Source organism: Terrapene carolina, unplaced genomic scaffold (assembly GCF_002925995.2).
Source record: "Terrapene carolina triunguis isolate 2854851 unplaced genomic scaffold, T_m_triunguis-2.0 Scaffold93, whole genome shotgun sequence".
NCBI classification, from domain to species: domain Eukaryota; kingdom Metazoa; phylum Chordata; order Testudines; family Emydidae; genus Terrapene; species Terrapene triunguis.
Genome location: NW_020664444.1, coordinates 23,489,370 through 23,511,703, shown reverse-complemented (window position 1 = coordinate 23,511,703; position 22,334 = coordinate 23,489,370). Strand labels below are relative to the sequence as shown.

Sequence of the window (22,334 nt, the reverse complement as noted above, 5' to 3'; positions counted from 1 at the left end):
GTGTATTCCTTGAGATGAGGGACAGATAAATAGGAGACTCTGGATGCTTTTCCATTTGGATAAATGTATCATACTTTTAAAACAGGCTAGAATATTAAAATAAGCATCATAAAACCAAATAAATAGAAGTGCCTCTCAGATGTTCTTTGGGACACTGCCTAGCACATTCTGCAGTTATTTTCTCCTTCAAAGTATGCAACTACAACAGATTCCAGGCAGTGGAAAAAACAGGCCTACTATTTGCTTAAGTTGTTCATTAGCCAGCTGTGATGATTGAAAGTATTCTAGCAAGTATAAACTGTGGTTGGGCTTCTGTGATAAATGAAAGGGGGGGGGACCTCCCTTTTATGGACACCCACCCAGACAGTAGCTATAAAATCCCTCTTAGTAGCTGTTCTCTAATTGCTCTACCTGTAAAAGGTTAAAAAGTCTCACTGCTATGCATAGGTAAAAGGAAATGAGTGGGCAACTGGCAAAAAGAGCCAATGGGAAGGCTAGAACTGAAAATTAAAAAAAGACTCCCCTTTTGTCTGTCTGTCACTCTCCCGGGGAGAGGCGGACAGGGCAGCAGCTATGCTGTAAGAAGCTTGGGCCAGGTATGAAAAAATCATCAGTATCATACCTAGGAACTATGTATTTAAAACCCCAGATATGTAAGTAGATCAGGAAATGTGTAGGAAGATGTGATTAGGTTTATCCCTTTTATTTCGTTATGGCTTGTGGATTCCTCTCTGCTAACCCCAGGTGCTTTTGGTTTGCTTGTAACCTTTAAGCTGGACCTCAAGAAAGCTATTCTTGGTGCTTAATCCTTGTAGTTCCTCTTTTAAAATTTAGCAATAGCCTGAGTTCCCAGATGTATTTTTTCTTTTTTTATTAATAAAATTTACCCTTTTTAAGAACAGAATTGGATTTTTGTGTCTTAAGAGGTTTGTGTATATGTTGTTTAATTAGCTGGTGGTAACAGATGACTTCCCTTTTTTTTTTCTTCTTAGCGCTTTCCTGGAGGGGGGGTGAAAGGGCTTGAGGGTACCCCACAGGAAGGAATTCCCAAGTGCGCCTTCCTAGGCTCTCAAAGGGGTTCTGCACTTGGGTGGTGGCAGTATCTACCAATCCCAGGTCAGAGAGAAGCTGTAACCTTGGGAGTTTAATACAAGCCTGGAGTGGCCAGTATTAATTTTTAGAATCCTTGCGGGACCCCACCTTCTGAACTTGAAGTGCCAGAGTGGGGAATTAGCCGTGACAGCTTCCATGATAACTTTGAACAAGCCAGGGATTGAAATGTTAGTGGTTCTACTTTAACTAACCTTCAAGGGTATTAAAAATTTGACTGAATGTGTAGTTATTTGTACTCATTAGTACTTGTAACACTGTAAATTAAATCCATAATTACTAGGAGGAATTTAGTGAAGACTGAAATTCTGGTCCAATTCTCCCTCCCCTCTCCCTGGTACACTGGTGTGAATCCAGAATGCTAGATTTACACTGGAGTAACAGAAGCATTTGGCCCCTTGACCCATTTCTAAGTATTCAAGAAGTGGTCCTGTTAAGACACATTCCTGCCCCAAAGTTCATATCTACTCTTTTGCTCAGTCATGCAACCCTTACCCATGAATACCTTAATCTAACCCTGACTGGAATTAATCTACATAAGGCAAACCACATATGCCCTCAATGGCTCTGTCCACCACTTAGTTGCAACAGGGGTCCCACCTCCACTCAGTGATTGCAGCAAGGACTCCGTGCATCATACCTACCCCCGTAGGCAGAATGTGTCTATTTGGGAGCATGGGTGGGTGGGCGGGCCCTGCTGCATTCTCCTTCTCCTGCCACGCAGTCCTTCACTGGGGTGATGTTAGCCCTTTGGAGTACAAGGGCGGGTAGGGATAAAAGAGGCAGGAACAAAACAAACAGGTTAGATGTTTAACTATTGAATTAGGAAATTTACTTTAGGCAACTAGATTTTAACATGTTAGCCTCTGAATACTCTTCAAACTATTAGCCCTGAGGATATGTAAAGTTGTCAGGGAAATGAATACAATGTATTGATTACACATATAAAGACATTTCCCAAGAGACTGCAAGCTGGATTCTGTACTTGTATCAATAGTTCTCTGGTCAAAGAAGTGAGCTACTATTGTTAGGTTTGTAGCAACCTGCTCATCGCTTCTTTATAGAAAGTGTAGTTTCATGTTCTACAGAAATTTTGCAATTAGTCTAATTTGACAAATTAAAAATGTCCTTACCATGAATAAGAATGGCCATACTGGGTCAGACAAATGGTTCATCTAAGCCAGGATCTTGTCTCTGACAGTAGCCAGTGCCAGATGCTTCAGAGGGAATGAACAGAAGAGGACAATTCTGAGTGATCCCTCCTCTGTCACCAAGTCCCAGTTTCTGGCAGTCAGAGATTTTTGGGACATATGGAGCATGGGGACTTAAGTTGGCTGAACTATGTGGCTCGGGTGTGGATTTTCCACATCTGAGTGATGTAGCTGGGTTGATCTAATTTTCTAGTGTAGCCCAGCCCTGTATAGCCCACACTCCGCTGGACTTCTGGCTGCACATCTACACTTACAAGGGTTTTTTGGGTTGGGGGTGGTGGTCGTTTTTTGTCTTTTTGTGGGGAGGAGATGTGATGTGTGTCCCCCACTTCCATACAAGGCCTGAGTAGGCAAAAAAAGCCAATTAATCCTGACACAGGCTGCCGCTGGAAGAGAGTCAGGGCTGATAAGATCTAACTCAGTGTTTCCCAAACTTGGGACGCTGCTTGTGTAGGAAAAGCCCTGGTGGGCCGGGTCGGTTTGTTTACTTGCCGCAGGTCCGGCCTATCACGGCTCCCACTGGCCGCAGTTTGCTGCTCCAGGCCAATGGGGGCTGTGGGAAGCGGCGTGGGCCGAGGGACGTACTGGCCGCCGCTTCCCACAGCTCCCACTGGCCTGGAGCAGCGAACTGTGGCCAGTGGGAGCTGCGATCGGCCGGACCTGCAGACGCGGCAGGTAAACAAATCGGCTCGGCCCGCCAGGGGCTTTCCCTAAACAAGCTGCGTCCCAAGTTTGTGAAACACTGATCTAACTGATGTTGAAGCCCCACTCAGCAGGGGAAGCCTGAGCAGTATAAAACCAGAAGTAAAGCGCAAGAAGGAACTCTCTAATCGTAGTCTCACTAGACCAGTGGGGAGTTCATAACAAATGGGGGAGGGTCACTTAGTCTCTCCTCCTCCTTAGCCTGGAGAACTCCCTTGCAAAACTTCTCTGTTTGCTGCTCCTGTTTACGAGCCAATGTAACACCCCCACTTCTATAATCTTCCTTATGCCTACTTGGTTCCCAGAGAATTGGACTTACTGGAGGACTTGGGAACAGTGAATGGTTTAAATGTGGTGCACATGCCAACCATATTTGGAACTAACTTTGTAACCCTGTGCATAAAACTGTCAAACACCCATGCAACCCTGTACCCTAATTGATTTGAAGTGATTCTGGTTTAGTGATTGCACTCCACACAGCTGAAAGGGGGATCTGGATTTCATTCTTAGTCCGTTTTTCATTAAGCTGGGAGGGCTGAGGCAAGAGGAGAGGGTAGGCTGATAGTCTAAGGCAGCAGACTCAAAGGCTTTTCTTCTCCTGGTGTTCTGGCCTTGATATGAGTGTGTAGGCTCAATCCTTGCTTGTCTGGGTGCTCAGTGATGGGGCCATGCAAGAAATTAACTAGGTGTAGTGAGAGCTTTTTACCACACAGTAGTGATCCCTTCAGCTTGTTAAACTACCATGGGAGATACTGAGTGCCATTTGTCTGCAGCTAGAAGTGTTGTGGCAATGAATGGACCGTGATGTTAGAGTGCTAAAACAGGGCTAAAATGAGGGTGATCCTCGGGCAAGGTCTGTGCTGGAGATGAGTCCTGGAAGGAAGCATCTCCCCATGTGGTACTATGTGGTATAAGCATGTAGGACAACTTATCCTATGCAGGCTCTATAAATTCAGGTCCTAAACTTACTGCTGCTCTTGAATCTGGGAGTGCCACAGCAGTGGGCACTCCGTCCTTGAGAGTACCCAGCACCTCTGATTGTTTTCACTAAGATTATGTCCACGCTTGGAGCAGATTCCCAGCTTTGCAGACCTACTCATGCTAGCTGTCATCAACCTAGCGCCCTCAAAAACAGTAGTGCAGGTGCAGTAGCACGGGCAGCGGTGAATGGCAGCACAGGCTAGCCACCCTGAGTACAACTCCACCTGGACCTAGTCGGTGCGTACTTGTGGCAACTAGCCCATGCTGCCACTGCCCATGCTACTCCAGCTACGCTACTGTTTTTTAGTGAGCTAGCTTGATGATGAGCGCTAACATGGGTATGTCTATGCAAACTGGGACTTACACCCCTAACTCCAAGTGTAGATGGCCCCAGGAGTCCCACTTGCTCAGAGGCTTCAGTTGGAGTACTGTGTCCAGTTTTAGTCCTTTCTATTCACTGGTGACCACCACTGAAGGTTTGTGTTTGTCCAGAAGACCGTGCTTATGCTCCTTAAACAGAACAAACTAAAATCTCCCTCAGCAGTGAGTTGTCTGCAGATTTCTCCCTTTAAATCAGCCTGTAACTAGCTTTACTTACTCAGGGCTACAAGTTTAACCTTTTCATTAAACCTGAGTTTCCTACCTTCAAACTAAGGAGGGGGGGGGCTGTGTGTGTGAGAGAGAGAGAGAGAGAGCTGGGGGCCAAGTAAGGAACTGAGAAGTCAGAGCTCAATTAGGTAGAGGTAAGAGGAAATCTAGGGAGGTTTCCTCTTAAGTGTTGGAGAAACAAGCTCTGATTTAGAGCTTTCTTTTGGGTCAAGGAAGTTGTGGTGTGTGCACTGTCCCCCTGGCGCAGGACAGTCTCCACTTTTCCGTTACAACAAAGCACATCAGAAGTTTGAACTACTTAGTTGAACAGAATATTCTACTGCTCCAGAGAGCTTTCATTTAAAGGGACATATTGAAAACTTAGTCTTTCTTCTCATGGTATCTCAAGAGCCTCTTGACAGTTGAATAGACTTATTACTGTAGTGCCTGGAAGCCCTAGTCACGGACCTGGATCCCATAACTTTTTATCCTTTACTTCAGATATTTCCTCAATTCTTTTTCTTTTGATTTTTTTTTTTTTTTTTTTTTTTTTTTTAGTATGCCAGTAGCATTCTGAGCCCTCCAATCAGAATCAGGGCCTTATTTGATCCTTATTGTCAAACAATATATCATACAGGAAAGGCCAATTCACTACAGGAAGATCTACACAAGCAAAATGAGCCAGGATATAACTCCAAATGGCTCATGCATCTCAAGTAATATCTGAAAAGGATCCTATGTTGGTCACTCCAAATGCTAAGCTACCTTGAATCTGTCAAGAATTTTACTGTACTAAAGATTAGTGTCTATCTGGCAAGGATATGAGTAGGCAGTTCATTATTTGTATGTATATTTGTAACAGTACATGCAAAGGAATGAAGCCTGAGGTCGGGAGAAGTTAGTGGTGGTAGGCCTGTTCCGGTGAGGTGCTTGCCACCTTCAATTGCAGTGAGTATGGAAGATGACTCTTCCCTATGCAAGGAGTCCCTGGTGACACGTAAGAGTCCTGTCTTAAAAAAAACCTCTCTAGCCTCTTCATCAGAGAATGTTGCTCAGCACAACCAATACTAGCACATACCTCTTCTCTTTGTGTTCAAAATGGAGTCACATGCCTTTTTGAAGAAGCTAATGGGAGCTAGTCTTAATAGGGCATAGCAAATGGAGCAAGATCAGTTTGCATGATATTGCTCCAGATAATCATAGTTCAAGAGAGTTTCACAGTAGCATAAGAATTAGTGTATTGTACTGTAGTTCTCAGTTCCTTACGTGGCCTGACTGGCACTGGCAAAAGTTACAATCTCCTGCAAAACACTGGTGACTTTTGCACTTTTAAGAGTGCCTGTGGAATGAGTTTAACTATAATGCTTCGAGCCAGAAAAGGACACATCAGTCCTGAGAGAGATTCTAGACTATTTCGGTGTGTACTGTGGTGCTTCCTGGGGGGTCCCAGGGTTGTGAGGCACCTTGCTATCACCTGCCCTTAGTGTGAGGAAGTCTTGTCTGTGCCTGCCAGGGGTCAGCTTCCCAACTCCATTGGCAACACAAGTACTGCCCTGTAGGCCTATGCAGCCCCCCCCCCATAGGTTAGAGATAAGCACACTCTAACCCCTGAGCATCCCTGGAGTGTCCAACCCCTCTTCCACTGGACACTCGCCGTATTCACATATTTGCTGCTATTAGGGTGACCAGATAGAAACTGTGAAAAATCAGGACACAGGGTAGGGAGTAATAGGAGCCCATATATTAAAAAAAGCCCCAAATATCGGGACTGCCCCTATAAAATTGGGACATCTGGTCACCCTAGCTGCTACTGAAGAAGCAGTACACCCCAGCTTGCAGTTTCACCTCAGATCACTGTGCCACATAATGCAGAATACTTACTTGTTTTCACTATAAACATATAACAGTTTGTTGAATAAAGTGTAGAGATTCAAGTAATCGCAAGTAGAAGTATCAAATGGTTACATATGAAATGAAATATCCATTCTAGAACCTAGATTGACTTAACTAGATACTCTTGTGTCTTACAGAACATTGCTCCCCCGAAGTCCTTCCAGTGTGTTATAGCCAGGCTTGGCTGTGACCCTCTGGTCATAAGACAAACACACTATTAGCTTGTCTCCTTAGTGAAGGATCCAGGGTGTACCTCGGTAGTCAGACATACCCCCCCCCCCCCCCCCCAACAATCCATTGTATTTACTCGTACACCTCCTGCAGGTTTTTTTTTCTCCCCTGTAAATTTCCTCTTGAAGATTTCACAATCTCTTGATTAGCATTTGGCTCAGTATGCCAACAGGCATTCACTGTCAGACATACAATGTCCAATACATGCTACCGGACAGAGAGAGAGAGAAGCGTCCTGTCTGAGACATGTCGCCTCCTGGTTACCTGCCTTAACATAATTTTCAGTACAGGCAGTCCTTGACTTTACGACGTTTGACTTACGATGAACGGCACTTACGACATTTCTGAATTGACACCCTGATTCAACTAAACAATTGGTTTTGACTTGGACACTCGGTCCCGCAATGGAGTGGTTTGCAGTTCCAAGTTAAGATGTTTCGACTTACAATGCAATTTTCAGGAACCAATTGTGTCGTAAGTCTGAGGACTGCCTGTACGGACAACTCTTTTTAAATATTATCCATATACACATTTTGCAGTGATTAAGATGAATAGTGGGCTACTGGCTTCTGTAAAATTCTATACATCCTCTGTGCCCTCTGCCAGTTGGCACAAAGAGGTTCTTGGGTCACACATACATTGAAATCTCTTCATGATCAAATTGAGCAAAAGTGATGTTTTAACTGTAATGAGATCCAAAATCACTACTACTACTACTACAAAAAAAAATTTATTCAGTGCACAAACAACCTATCTTGCAAGGACAGAACAAGTTCTACTAGGCACTTTAGTTCCATGGCAGGTCAGTCAGGTTATTCCAGCAGTTTACCCCCACATGCTTTAAAATCCTTCTCTTGTATTCCAGTGACCCACAGGCCTCTAAATTCCTTCCTATCTTTGGAAGAAATCACATGTTATTCCTACTCCTTCAACCTACAGTCCCACTGATTACTATAAAGAGCAAACAAAGTATCTTAGAAATTCAATTTTGAACTATATAGCAGGGTGGCCAGTATGAGTGATGGTACCTAAAACTGATCACTAACCCAAAACAACCATCTCAAAGAGGGGTCTTCTCCATTTTTAAAGGAGCTCCAAAGATTCCCTTCCACATCTTGCACTTTGGTCACATGAAGAAATATGTGGGACTCTTTGGAATCTTCTGGCATAGTTGTCTTTCTAACATTGAGGAGCAAGAGACTTGAGGCCAGTTTTTACTGAAGTTGGAGCAGGGAAACTTGGGAGTAGCTGTAACTCCCCAAAAGCTCCAGAAAAGCCTTGAGTGCCAGTTCATGAAGGGAGTGAATGAATCCATGCATGTCCTGCCCCACTCCTTCCCATCAGAGCTTGGCCACTTTTTTCGGTGTGACTGGCCCCTCTTCCAGAATCTCCCCAGTGCAAAGTGTCAGACTTTGTTCTGTCAGGCCCTCCAGCAGTGTCTATACTGGCAGAAATCTGGAGTCAGTCTGGCCCAGTGAACTCTCCAAAATACTACTGAAAAGGCTGACCAAACTACTTTTGTTGCCCTAATTCTAGACATATTAGTATATTTGTAAGAGTACAGCTCAACAAATGACCTCTACTGAAAACAGACTGCCATTTATTCAAACTCTTATTCCAGATGCACTAGAACAGCTAGTACCACTTATGTGGTTCCACCTAATTAGCCAAAACAAAGGCAGAAATCTATCTTCCCAAATTAAGAAAATGCATTTAATTCAGTAGAAGAGAAAGCAGATATAATTGTTTTAACTTTGGCCAATGATATATAATATTGATAGCTATCTAATGCTTTATGCTCACAGTTATAAAATTTTCAAACTGTTTTGATTTTGGCTATAATCAGACACTAATTCTGGAGATAATAAGAATTTTTGCTTTCAGCTAATGTAAAGTTTACAACTAAACTGCCAAGAACAAGGGTGATAAATACATCTACTACCTGCAAAATAATCAGCCATAAACTGAAGATAGCAGATTCTTCAACTGCTAATATTTCATTCCATAGTGATCCTGTCAGGGCCATGAGTTATTGTAGCATATGATTCGAATTAAAATTCAATTGAGAACAACCAGCTTTATTCTTAGTGATTATTTCTCTCATCTTGATTTTGAACTGGTGCAATTGAAAGTGAAACTTGTGGCTGTCATGAGGACTGTTAGTTGATTAAGTTAGGATAATACTGAATAAACTAGCCTACTTCCTTCACTACCTCCTCCCTGTACAACTGGGCACACTGTGTCAGTCAAGATGCAACTGTTCAGATAGCACTTTGCTTTCCCTACTACTAGGTGGGACTACCTTTTTTCATCCTACAAACTGCAGTTCTGGATATATGCCTATCTCTTGTCTGTGGCAGGACACAGCAATACCACTGTACCCTCAGCTCAGCCTGTTGGATTTATTTTACTAGACAATATATTTATTTATATATTCACTTAAAACACAATAGAAAGGTTTTCTCTTAAGTTCAGTAGGACTTTTCCATGGGATAGACTTGCTAACTCTATCCATAATGTTGAATCATGGGTCTCTTAACTTTGTTTCTAGCCCACGATAGATATATCCCTATTACAGTTGTCAGGCACTCTGGAAGCTTCCCCACATACAGATTCAGTGCTCCTCATTGGTGAGCTGCAATAGTATTACATTTTCAGTCTTGGACATAGCTAGTTAAACTTGTGTGCCCTGTTATCTATCTGTTACATAGCACCTAGGCACCTTAGTCATGGACCCATTGTTCTAGAACCTCCAAAGAAGCCATGTTTTTTCCCATTCCTACTCTTTTCTTTGACCAATACAGCTACAAATACAGTATTGTGTTCATTTAAAAACATGCATTTTTCCATCACTTGAGTTAACAAAATGTAGACAAACTATGCAGGAATGAAATTACTTCATCAGTGGGGATTCCTTATTGTGATGTCTTAAATTTTCCTCTTTTCCTCCAAAGACATTAATCTGATTCTACTGCAAAGTGCTAAATTTCCTTCCTTTTTTTTTTTTTTTAGTTTAGTGGTCTTTCTTTTTCAAGCAAGGCAGTACAGGACACAGTAGCAACTGGAAAGACAGATCCCATGCCAAATAACCATATTTTAGATCTTCTAACCCCAAAGTAACATCAGCTGCCAGCCTGTGCCGCCATCTTTTCAATTAGATGGTGTCATGAAGATTACCAGTGAACTTAAAGCTGATATTTAACAACTAACAAGGTGCTGGGTGCTATTTGAGGCACGAATGAAGACATGATGCCAGCCTCAGTGTAAGTAACAAAAACAGTTTATCCAAGCTGACCAAATAGAGGTCCTCACTGGACACTGCAGTCTCCGTTTTAAGTGGATATGGAAACAGCACTGTTAGCTGTGGTGGACTGACACTGGTAAGTCTAGCAGAAGTGTTTCTTAAGGAGGGATTTGTTCATTCTGGTACCTATGCGTGCCTCATCACTCTAGTGTCTGAGCACCTTCCGTATCCTAACAGATGTGAGGGCAGACTCATGCCAGCTTTACACAGTAGGGACAACAAACAAAAGTATGGAAGCGTGAGGGGATGGCTACAGAAGGAGCTATGAAGCAGGAGTCCCTGACACAGAAAGGGGGGAGTAAAAAGTGCAGCAAGTAAAGCTGATGTAGGCATATGCAGAATTGTCAGTCTTTGGGGGGGCACCTTTCAATTAATGGAGCCAGCTGTGGTTTCAACAGTAGCAGTGATCTGACCAGCAGATAAGGAAGAGTTTAACTGTAGAGTTCTGGTCTACTGGCATTATCCAATTGCCCTCAATGGTGACCCATGAGTGTCTGTAGAACCCCAGCCTCTTTCACCAAGGTTTTTCTGACAGCATAACAACATTACCAAACAGTAGATCTGTGAATCAATACTGCTTTATTGCCTATAATAAGTCTCTCCTAGGCCTGCAGAGGAAGGGTGTCACTAGCAGGGTTCTATCTACCAGCATTCTGCTGCTTCTGACTGAAATAATACTATCCGCCAGTGTTGCATCTCAAATGCTACAGACACATGACCTAGAAACTGATCATCCTCTAAAGGTACGTATGGCATGCTGATGCGTCACCTGGAGTATTTTAGGGGTTATTGTTCAGTTAGAACAGTGGCTTTCAACCCATGGTCTGTGGCCTCTGGGCTTCCACAGACTATGCCTAAGATTTCCAAAGGGGTCCATGCCGACATTTGAAATTTTTTAGGGGTCTGCAAATGAAAAAAGTTGAAAACCACTGAGTTAGCACAATAGTTCATAAGCACAACTTGGCATGCAGCCAGCATTGTGCAATCATGAATGGTGAATTCCCCTTCAAGCATTTGGTATCCCAAACAGCAAAACAAGAATTAAGTGCACAAAGTGATGTAAAAGGCATCAGCGACTCTTCATTCCAAGTTCTTCTCTAGTCTCAAATTTTTACCTTCCCCTGCACAAGGATGTCAGTTTCCGGATAACTTTATAATAGTGAATGTTTATGGGGATTTAAGATGTATCTGAAAGATACATATTGTTTCTGTTCCCATTTTGACTGGTGGGGAAACCTACAATTGTTGCATTCCTTTGGCATTTCATTTGGCATGAAAACATTGCATTTTTAATGGCAATCACAAAGCAAGTCCCAAGATAGCACACTAGTATCTGGTTTGCTCCCGCACTCAGATTCATGGATCTACTACACCGTATATGTTTATGCCACATTTCATCTCTGAAGACATTTGTCATGTTAGACTGCTATTGGCCCAAGACAGTCTACAATGTCTTCCTTTTTCTAACTGCAGCGCCTGCCTGGACACCAGAACCTCTGACGCCAAAGCTGGAGGTCAGGCTGTTCCAGAAGATGCATTACAAATATTTTGTTTGGCAAACAAACAGAGCATTCGTTAGGCAGATGATCAGTCCTGTTCTGTATAGCTGTCCTACTAATGCGGGCTGATGAGTCTGAAAGTGAGTATAATATGCTGGTTTTCATTGTTGATCGAGATTGAAAATAAGGTTGTGGATTTTCAGTCCCATTTAGGAAGATCTGGTATGTATTTTTACAGCCATTCCACAGGAGTATCTGGTATCCTCTGAAGTAATAGTGGTATCTACCTCATCAGATGCTTCAGAGAACCCAGGCTGCAAATAAACAGAATGCTCAGGCATCTACAAAATGCAGGAGGAGCTTGTTTCAAACCTGCATTCATGTAATATTTAAGAGATGCACAATCAAATTTTTGAGGGAAGTCTCTATACACCCTGTTAACAAGCAGTTACTGTCAACTGCATATTAATGAATTCACCAACTTCAACACCTGGAAAGATACTGGAACCAATTATTAAACAATCAATCTGTAAGCATGATGAAGTTACTAGGTGCACAACTGGTTGAAAGACCACACTCAAATAGTAACTATCAATGGTTTTCTGTTAAACTGAGAGGGTGTATCTAGTGGGGTCCCTCAGGGGGTTAGTACTGGGTCTGGTACTAGTCAAAATTTTAATTAATGACTTGGACAATGGAGTGGAGAATATGCTTCTAAAAATTGCAGATGACACCAAGGTGGGAGGGGGTTGCAAGAACTTTGGAGCACAGGATTAGGATCAAAACAACTTTGACAAATTGGATAATTGGGTCTGAATTCAACAAGATGAAATTCGAGAGACAAATGCAAAGAAGGAAAAAGCAAATTCATAGCTATAAAATGGGGAATAACTGGCAAGGTGGTAGGACTGCTGGAAAGGATCTCCAGTTAATGGTGGATCACAAATTGAATATGAGCCAACAGTATGATACAGTTGTGTGAAAGACAAATCTCATTCTGGGGTGTATTGTATGTAAGACACAGTAGATAATTGTTCTTTACTCCGCACTATGTAGACAAATTAGAGAGAGTCCAGAGGATAGTAACAAAAAATAAGATTTTTCTAAATCTTACCTATGAGGAAAGGTTTAAAAAAACTGCACATGTTTAGTCTTGAGAAGTCTCAAGAGACTTGATAAGTTTTCAAATATGTTAAGGGCTGTTATAAAGAGGCCAGTGGTCAGTTCTCTACATCCACTGAAAGCAGGAGAAGAAGTAATGGGGTTAATCTGCAGCAAGGGAGATTTAGGTTAGATATTAGGAGAAACTTTCTAACTCTAAAGGTTATAAAGACTCTAGAATAGTCTTCCAAGGAAGGTTGTCAAATCCCCATCTTCATAGGCTTTTAAGAACAGGTTGGACAAATACGTGTCAAGGATGGTCAAGGTCAGTGGTTCTCAACCTTTCCAGACTACTGGACCCCTTTCAGGGGTCTGATCTGTCTTGAGTACCCCCAAGTCTCACTTCACTTAAAAACTACTTGCTTACAAAATCAGATATAAAAATACAAAAGTGACTCAGCACAGTATTACAGAAAAATTGCTTGCTTTTTCATTTTTACCATATAATTAGAAAATCAATTGGAATATAAATATTGTACTTACATTTCAGTGTATACTGTATAGTATATAGAGCAGTACAAACAACTATAAACCAACTCCAGGACATAGCCCCAAAGCTCAGAGCTGCCAGACCTCACCACTCTGCCAATGACACTGTGCTGAAACTGGAGTCCCCCAGATGGACCTGATTCTGACTGGCCATCAAGAAAAGTTCATCTGTTTTATTGGGAGTGGTGAGCACTGTATGTGTAGCGTGTGCAGTCTGTTTTGGGTGATTGTTAATAAAGAGAGGTTATGTAGTTTTTACTGAATTCACTAGTGCTTTTTATATAGTCTATTGTAAAACTAGGCAAATATCTAGATGAGGTGATGTACCCCTGGAAGACCTCTGTATACCCCTAGGGGTACGCATACCCCTGGTTGAGAACCATGGGTCTAGGTTTACTTGGTCCTGCCTCAGTGCAGGTGAACATTTCTTGTTGGCAGCATGAACAGAGTTAGTAGCTTCCTGAGTGTTACCTGGCTGAACTGGGGAGGGCTGTGGAACATTCTGAGCAGATATCTCCAAACAAGACAACCTCTAACATTTAGTACGGAGGGTTATGAGCAACATAAATTACTAAAGGCCCTTTGGCTGGATCTGACAATTAGTCCCTCTGAAGGAGAGAGGACAGCACATCTGGAAAGAGGCACCAGCATGCAGCTGTAGGAAGGCAGATGGCTTTTAAAAACTATAGTCTAGTTCAAGAGGAAAAAACATTTAACACCAGCAAGACTTTCATAAGACAAAAATCTGTACTGAATTACATTTAAATATTTTGTGCTTCCACTAGAGGGGGCACAGTAGTCAAGATCAGCCCGAGGTCTTGCTGGAGTATAGCAAACCCCGCAGTGAATCACATACAAAGAGACTATCCCAGAAAAAGTTTACAATTGTATTGTCCAGGCTTTAAGTTACTTGCAATAAAGTGAATTTCAAGTTTCTCCTGCCCTCCCTCTCCTCCCCCAAGTGCCTCCTGGATTTTGATAGGCTGAGCAATATCTTCCGATGAAGACTCTCAATTTTTTTTTAAGTCTAAAATTTCAAAAGCAAGATAGTTTGACAGAGAAATTAAAAGCTTTCCAAAGTGCTGCCCCATTCTCCGGGGAAGTGAATAGTTTTCAAGGCCCCCCCAGGCAGTGTTTCACAGGAGAAGTGCAACACCTCTTTAAGTGCCAACTTTAGAAGGACCAGCTCAGCAGCCTAAATAAAAGTACTTGTGGATGTGCCATTTCTAGAAATGTTTGTTCTAAACAAACCCCTGCTTTCTTGGTCTCTCCCTTTCTTTGCTGGAAAAGCAATTCCTCTCCCTCCAGCAGTGTAGAGATCCCTTTCCTCTCCCCCTCCACTAAATCCCATCTGGCAGCCAGCACTGCTTGCAAAACCTTTATCTCAAAATAAAATGCAATACTTCCACCAACCCCTCCCTCACTAACCAGCGAGGCTACTCACGGGCTGATTGTGGCCTCAGGAGTTGCCCAGAGATCTGAGCAGGGAGACGGTGGCGAGCAAGGCAGATCCGAGGGGAAGATGCTGCGGGACTCTGGGTTGTTTTGAAGGTCTGACTCTGACTCTCTCCAGCCCTCCCTCCCTGGATGAATGATGTCAGAAGCAAACTGGGAGTGGAAAGAAAATAATTGGGGGGGGAGGCTCTCAGGGGGGGAGGGGGGGGGGGGGGGGGGGGGGGGGGACTTGGAACAAACTTTTCCCGCCTGTTTCAATCTCCAAACACATACAGATAGTTAGGTCTGGATTGGCTTCCAGACTCTTTGTATTGGGGGTCACAGACAGCTCCTGAGGACCAGATTTTCTAATTTCAGTCTCCACTGAGACTTGAAGGATTTTCCCCCCCCCCCCCTTCCCCCCCCCTTCCTCCATTGCCAGCCTAATAAACTGCCTTTGTCCAAGAGGGACGAGAAAGGTAGGATGCTCCAATAATCACCCATGAGATTAGGGAGAGCGTGCACACGGGCCTAGGTTTCCCTTTAAAAAAGCTATGGGATTTGCAGATAAGTTACTGTTTGTTCCTGCAGTTTAACAGAGAGGTTCTCAACCCAGGGCATGCATACCCCTGCGGGTACCCAGAGGTCTTCAAAGGGGTACATCAACTCATTTAGATATTTGCCTAGTTTTACAACAGGCTACATAAAAGCACTAGGAAGTCAGTGCAAGCTTAAATTTCATACAATGACTTGTTTATACTCCTCTGTATACTATACACTGAAATGTAAGTATTTATATTCCAATCAATTTATTTATAGTTACATGGTAAAAACACTTACTCTTTTTCAGTAAGTGTGCTGTGACACTCATATTTTTGTCTGATTTTTGTAAGCAAGTAGTTCTTAAGTGAGGTGAAACTTTGGGGTACGCAAGACAAATCAGACTCCTGAAAGGGGTACAGTATTCTGGAAAGGTTGAGAAGCACTGATGGACCAAATTGAGGCCCAGGGCTGGATCAAGGCAACACAGAGACCCCTGGGGCCCTGCACCGTAGCACTAGCTCTACTGGGATGGAAGTAGTGGTAGGGTCCACTCACGCACGTAGGATTCAACCACTGTGCAGACTGACACTACTCTTTGCATGCGGGGTAGTTATAGTCATGCCCGTCCCCGGAAATTAGTGAGACAAGGAGGGTGAGGTTTAGGGACCCACTTCTGTTAGTGAGACAGACAAGCTTTCAAGCCACACAGAGCTTTTCTTCAGGTCACGGAGGGGCTGCTAGCCTTACAGAAAAATGCATGGTGGAGCAGATTGTTTAGCATGTTAAACACTAAAAATCATGGACTGAACAGACACTGGATTTATGGATTATTACAATGATCTGTAACCCACTAACCCTTCTCGTTTTGTCCTGTGCCTGCAGAGGTGTTAATGGGCCACTCTATGAATGGTCCCTTACAATATGTGCTAAGTACTTTATGTTAAACAATCTGTTCCACCTTGCATTTTGCTGGGAGTACCTTTCCCAGACCCCGGGAAGAGCTCTGTATGGCTCAAAAGCTTCTCTGTCACCAACAAACCATGGTTCAATAAAAAGTATTACCTCGCCCACCTTGCACCACTCCTTTTGTTAGGGTGGGGTGCCCACCCTCAACCCTCTCCAGAGCTCTGCTCCTCATCTCCATCTACGTGGGATCTTTGCATATGAAGGGAGGACTTGGGCCTCATCCACCTAAGTGTATTATTTTCCCATCATCTTTACAGCAAAAGGTGGTGGGGGAGGGGGGTTGCCAGTCTAGCAAAGCCATAATGGGTTGACAGCAGTAAGGCTTCCCCCAACCAGGGCCGGCTCTAGCGTTTTTGCCGCCCCAAGCGGTGGGGGGGGGGGAAGCCACGATCGGCGGCAATTCGGCGGCAGCTCTAGCGCCGCTTCATTCTACAGCGGCAATTTGGCGGCAGGTCCTTTGCTCCAACAGGGAGTGACGGCCCCGCCGCTGAACTGCCAGATGTGCCGCCCCCTTCTTCATTGGCCGCCCCAGGCACCTGCTTGCTACACTGGTGCCTGGAGCCGGCCCTGCCCCCAACACAGTCCTCTGCTGGACTGACTGGGCCTCCCCATGCACCTGTTATTAGAAGGGAGGGGAAGTAGTATTTTCCCATGTGTGGAATGAATGAATGCCTGTGCTGAGCTGCAACACCTGCGAGTGCGCACTCCGCCACCCCCTCCTTATGCCCTTCCAGTCACGTATGCAACTGAAGGGAGAGCTGGAATGAGGGATGAGAGAGGAAGGGGAGAGGCTGTGCTCTTAAGTTTCAAGCAATTGATTCCCCAGAGGAAGAGGAAGAACAGCAGAAAGGGGCTGCACTGAAGCTCTTGCCCCCCCCCCCCCCCGGGGATTTGGTGCTGGAGCTGCAGCAGATGAGAAGGGAGTCTCCTAGTAGCTGCAAGCTGCAGCAGGAGGGAGAGCCCTTCCCTGGCATGTGGAGCAACAGCGTGCAAAGGCATGCCTCAGGGGCAGCCCAACAGGAAGTAAAACCTGTCCTGAGCAGGAGATAATGCTGAGCTCCCTGGGGCAGGTACTGCTGAGTGTTGGATCCGCTACCAGTTGGTGAGCAACTGCACGGCAAAGATACAACTTGCAAGGTAACCCAATGAGACTTCAGCCTTTCATCTCTACCTTACCCAAGCAGAGGGCCCTGAGTGAAGGAGCTGCGGTTGTATCAGTTGCTCCTGCCCCCAAGGGAGGGGGAAAAAGAACTGAAATAGCATTGGCGCAAGACTGTCTTGTACAACACTGTAGGCCACGATGTGCTCATTTATCCCTGGTTTCCTCCCCCTACTGATATGGGGTGTCCGTCGGGTTGCAGTCTGGTCCCACCCAGTGAGGTTAAAGCAGAACTCTGTTACCTCATGTCTCTGGAGCTATATAATTTTATTTTTCTGAGAGTCCACAGGCTCTGAGAAACGAGGCGGGTGAGGTAATATCTTTTATTGCACCAACTTCTGCTTGTGAGAGAGAGAAGCTTTCGAGTTACACAGAGCCCTTCTTCAGGTCCTCAAAAGCTCCTCTCTCTCTCTCACCAACAAAAGTGGGTCCGATAACTTTTCCCACCTTTGTCTCTCTCATATCCTGGGACCAATGCAGCTTCACCAACACTGCATACGTGGATACTGGTTTTTTTCAAAAACTGAAGCATCGTCCATATTCCATTTTAGGAAAAAATTCCCTGGGGTAGAGTTTACAGTTTTATTTAAAGCAAACAAGCAGCATAATAAATCATAGTGACAGAGCCATTGAGCAACCACCTATCAGTGATTGCTCAATTATGTCAAGCCTAGTGACCTTTTTATACCTTAAATGATATTTTGCCACTATTGCCCAAAGGAGCAGCTCCTGCAATACTTAGTATTTATATGCTGTCTGACTGTTACGGTGCTTGAAAGCATCCACAAAGAAGAAGCACCTCTAATGGTTAGAGCAAGGGACTGGAAGTTAAAATGCCTGTGTGCTATCCCCAGTTCTGTTACTTCTCTGCAACCTTTGGAGAAGACACTTATTCTCCATGTCTCCGTTTCAAGTTGGAATTGTTCACCTACCTCTCAAAAATGAGGTAAGAATTAATGGTGGATAGAAAGCTGGCTAGATTGTCAGGCTCAACGGGTAGTGATCAATGGCTCGATGTCTAGTTGGCAGCCGGTATCAAGCAGAGTGCCCCAGGGGTCAGTCCTGGGGCTGGTTTTGTTTAACATCTTCATTAATGATCTGGATGATGGGATTAATTGCACCCTCAGCAAGTTTGCAGATGACACTAAACTGGGGGGAGAGGTAGATATGCTGGAGGGTAGGGATAGGATCCAGAGTGACCTAGACAAATTGGAGGATTGGGTCAAAAGAAATCTGATGAGGTTCAACAAGGACAAGTGCAGAGTTCTGCACTTAGGAAGGAAGAATCCCATGCACTGCTACAGGCTGGGGACCGACTGGCTGAGCATCAGTTCTGCAGAAAAGGACCTGGGGATTACAGTGGACGTGAAGCTGGATATGAGTCAGCAGTGTGCCCTTGTTGCTAAAAAGACCAATGGCATATTGGTATGTATTAGTAGGAGCATTGCCAGCAGATTGAGGGAAGTGATTATTACCCTCTATTCAGCACTGGGGAGGCCACACCTGCAATATTGCTTCCAGTTTTGGTCACCCTACTACAGAAGGGATATGGACAAATTAGAGAGAGTCCAGCGGAAGGCAGTGAAAATGATTAGGGGGCTACGACACATGACGTACGAGGAGAGGCTGAGAGAACTGGGGTTATTTAGTCTGCAGAAGAGAAGAGTGAGGGGGGATTTGATAGCAGCCTTCAACTACCTGAAGGGGGGTTCCAAAGAGGATGGAGCTAGGCTGTTCTCAGTGGTGGCAGATGACAGAACAAGAAGCAATGGTCTGAAGTTGCAGTGGGGGAGGTCTAGGTTGGATATTAGGAAACATTATTTCACTAGGAGGGTGGTGAAGCACTGGAATGAGTTACCTAGGGAGGTGGTGGAATCTCCATCCTTAGAGGTTTTTAAGGCCTGGCTTGACAAAGCCCTGGCTGGGATGATTTAGTTTATATTGGTCCTGCTTTGAGCAGGGGATTGGACTTGATGACCTCCTGAGGTCTCTTCCAACCCTAATAGTCTATGATTCTATGATTTGTAAAGCTTGTGGGGAATATATGGATGTTAGGTGCTTTGTAACCATGTTGAACAGTACTATTCACAGTTAAAGTGGGCCAAGCCTCTCTATCAGCTTTTAGGATTTGTTCCTTGGCTCAGACATTTCACCAAGAAATGTCTTAATTCTGATGGGTGTATTCGAGTGCCCCACTAAATAGTTGGCCATTGTAGTGCCTTCAATCAGAGCATCTCCAAGTACGTTACTGGTAGGGAAATGTTATCTCCAGTTGACTGTTAGAGACCGTAAAGCATAGTTTGCTCAAGTGACTTAAGATCACCACAAGTCAGTGGCAGAGTGGGGTACAGAACCCAGGTTTTCTGATGTACCATCTCTTGCTTTCATCAGTAAGCACCAGTGCTTCCTTTCATGCACAGGACCTTTCACCTAGTAGATGGGGTGATGACTCCTGTAACCATACCATTAACATGGTGACGACTACTTTTGTGCCATGTTTTAAATAATTGTTTTTTCCCTCCAGGTAATGCCAACTGCCAGACAGCACAAGGAGAGATACCAGTGTTGCTGTACAAGAGTCACTTTCACAACTAAACTTTTAAGCAAATCTGAAGATATCTCCTGGACATAGCGTATATTCAAAATGTCATGAGTGTCATAGCTATATACAATGAATCCATGGAGTACAGACTTTTTACCATGGTTCAATTAACACTTTCTCCTCAATCTTCTCTAAATGGTTACATCTCATTAAGCAGAGAAGGTTAATGAGAATCCACTAGGAAAGTTCAAATCCAGAAGAGGTGAAATCCAGGCTAAAGCTAGCCCTTAACTTGGAGCATTGAAAATGATGACTGTACTGTAGCCGCAACCAGTTTTTGGAGTTTTCTTTATTATGTATGCTCATGAAAGGCTTCTTTTGTCTATTTAACTCTGCAATATTCAACAATAAGGTACAATATCTTACCCTTGCCTCTCCATGCAACTTGGCTTCTACACATATTTGGGCATAAGACTAATCATAGTGTCCTGTTGGCAGTATTAAAGTCATCCTTCCTGTACTTCGAATAGCATGCCTACTTCTAACATCCCATCTTGGTATCAAGATCATTGGGTCTCTGTCCAACAGGGAAAAGTGCTAACTTACCGCCATACACCACTCCATCTTCTCTGCTTTCCCCTTCGCTGAAGGTGGATCAAGATATGATTAAGAACAAGTAGGAGCTCCAGTATCTGCTTCCAAGTAGGACCTGAATGGGAAAAGGTACTTCCATCCTTTCGGACATACAAGTCAGAATATTAGTATCCTTGATTGTCACAGGCATGACACTAGGAAATTCTGCTACTAATACAACAAATTATAATATGAGCATTTAGGGGTATTGCTTGAGCCACCTTTCTTGTATTAAACCAAAACTCCAGTCTCAAAACTGGAGATAACTGCTTTCCTATTCAGATTGATATAACCTAGGTCTGTTTGTTATATGCTTTCATTTTTCCTGCAAACTGATGGTATGTCAGATTCCTGTACTGAGTATTTGGTATTACTTTTATTGAAAGAGGGACACCTACATTAGAGCAGGCTATACTGCTCTTTTGGGATACAAAGTAAAAGGCCATCTAGGCCAAGAGCAATCCTGCATCAAGTTGGTCCCTGGAAAGGGTAACATTTTATTTACTGCATGCATTAAGGAATTAAGTTTGGCTTGCTTAGTTGCTTTGGCATATAACCTACTGACTTGCTCTAAGTTGGGGAAGTATAGAAAATGGATACAAGCCAGAGACCGTATACTAACAGCCCAATTACCTGAGTAGGGATTTACTCAAGTTTTGAATATTGGGTTCCTTTCACTTGAGGCATTTTGTGTATGAAATCAGCACCTGTCTGGAACCCTAAGTAGCTAGGTCCTTGTGTTTCATGTTTAAATGTAGGAAATAGGAGACAAGAATTCAGAATGCCTGTTATCTCTTATAGTTAGAGAGAAGCCAGGGCTCTATTGATCATTATACATACAAGGCAGTGGCTCTCAACCAGGGGTATATGTACCCCCGGGGGTACACAGGTCTTCCTGGGGGTACATCAATTCATCTAGATATTTGCCTAGTTTTACAACAGGCTACATAAAAAGCACTAGAGAAGTCTGTACAAACTAAAATTTCATACAGACAATGATTTGTTATACTGCTGTATATGCTATACATTGAAATGTAGGTACACTATTTATATTCCAATTGATTTATAATTACATGGTAAAAATGAGAAATAAAGCATTTTTTCAGTAATCGTGTGCTGTGGCACTTTTGTATTTTTGTCTGATTTTGTAAGCAAGTAGTTTTAAGTGAGGTGAAACTTGGGGGTAGGCAAGACTAATCCGACTCCTGCAAGGGGCACAGTACTCCGGAAAGGCTGAGAGCCACTGCTATAGGGCACTGGGAGTAACTTAGAGTTCAGACACAGGCAATCCTCCCTCACTGTGTGTGTTCCGCTTACGATTTGTTACTAGCTTTAGCTACTAAAGAAATTAGAATGTGTTTGTCCATGAGTCACTTCAGTGTGATTCACCAAAAAATGTAGTGTCCTGAACTGGCCTCTTCCTACACAGTCTGTGTGTTCAAAACGTCAGGTTTTGTACAGTCATGTAGTCCAAGTTACTAGGTAGGAGGAAGTTGGCAGAGACCTGAAGTGATTGCGTCCTTTGTCAATAGGGAGGACAAACATGTTTTCAATAACTGCATTGTTGCTAGCCTGAGTAAAGAATATCATTAGCTAGTGGATCTAGAGGTAGTCTCTTATATCCTTGGGCCTGAAGAAGCAGCCTGCAGAGGTAAATAGAAGGGAAAAGCTGGAACTGTGGGATAAGAACAGTGGAGGCTGGGCCTCTGAATTTTGAAAGGGGACAGGGAATAAAACCAGTCCCTCATTTCAAGGCTGTGCTTGCCAGCATAAGCGTGAACAGCTGACTGCTTGGGCTGAAGAGCTGGAAATTAAGTCATTTAAACCATGCTTTTGATACATACCAAAGCATTTGAGAGAGAATGTTTTTTTTTAAAAAGCATGGTGG

General features: G+C 43.7%; 1 protein-coding gene across 1 annotated transcript in view; it reads right to left on the bottom strand.

The window, feature by feature from the left end:
• The window catches only part of EMP2 (epithelial membrane protein 2), a 41,357-nt gene extending 26,612 nt beyond the window's left edge, over positions 1-14,745 (bottom strand). The window contains exon 1 of the mRNA XM_024194050.3: positions 14,614-14,745. The gene's annotated coding sequence lies outside the window, so the exon portion shown is untranslated. The remainder of the gene's footprint in view (positions 1-14,613) is intronic.
• Between the last annotated feature and the right edge of the window lie 7,589 nt (positions 14,746-22,334).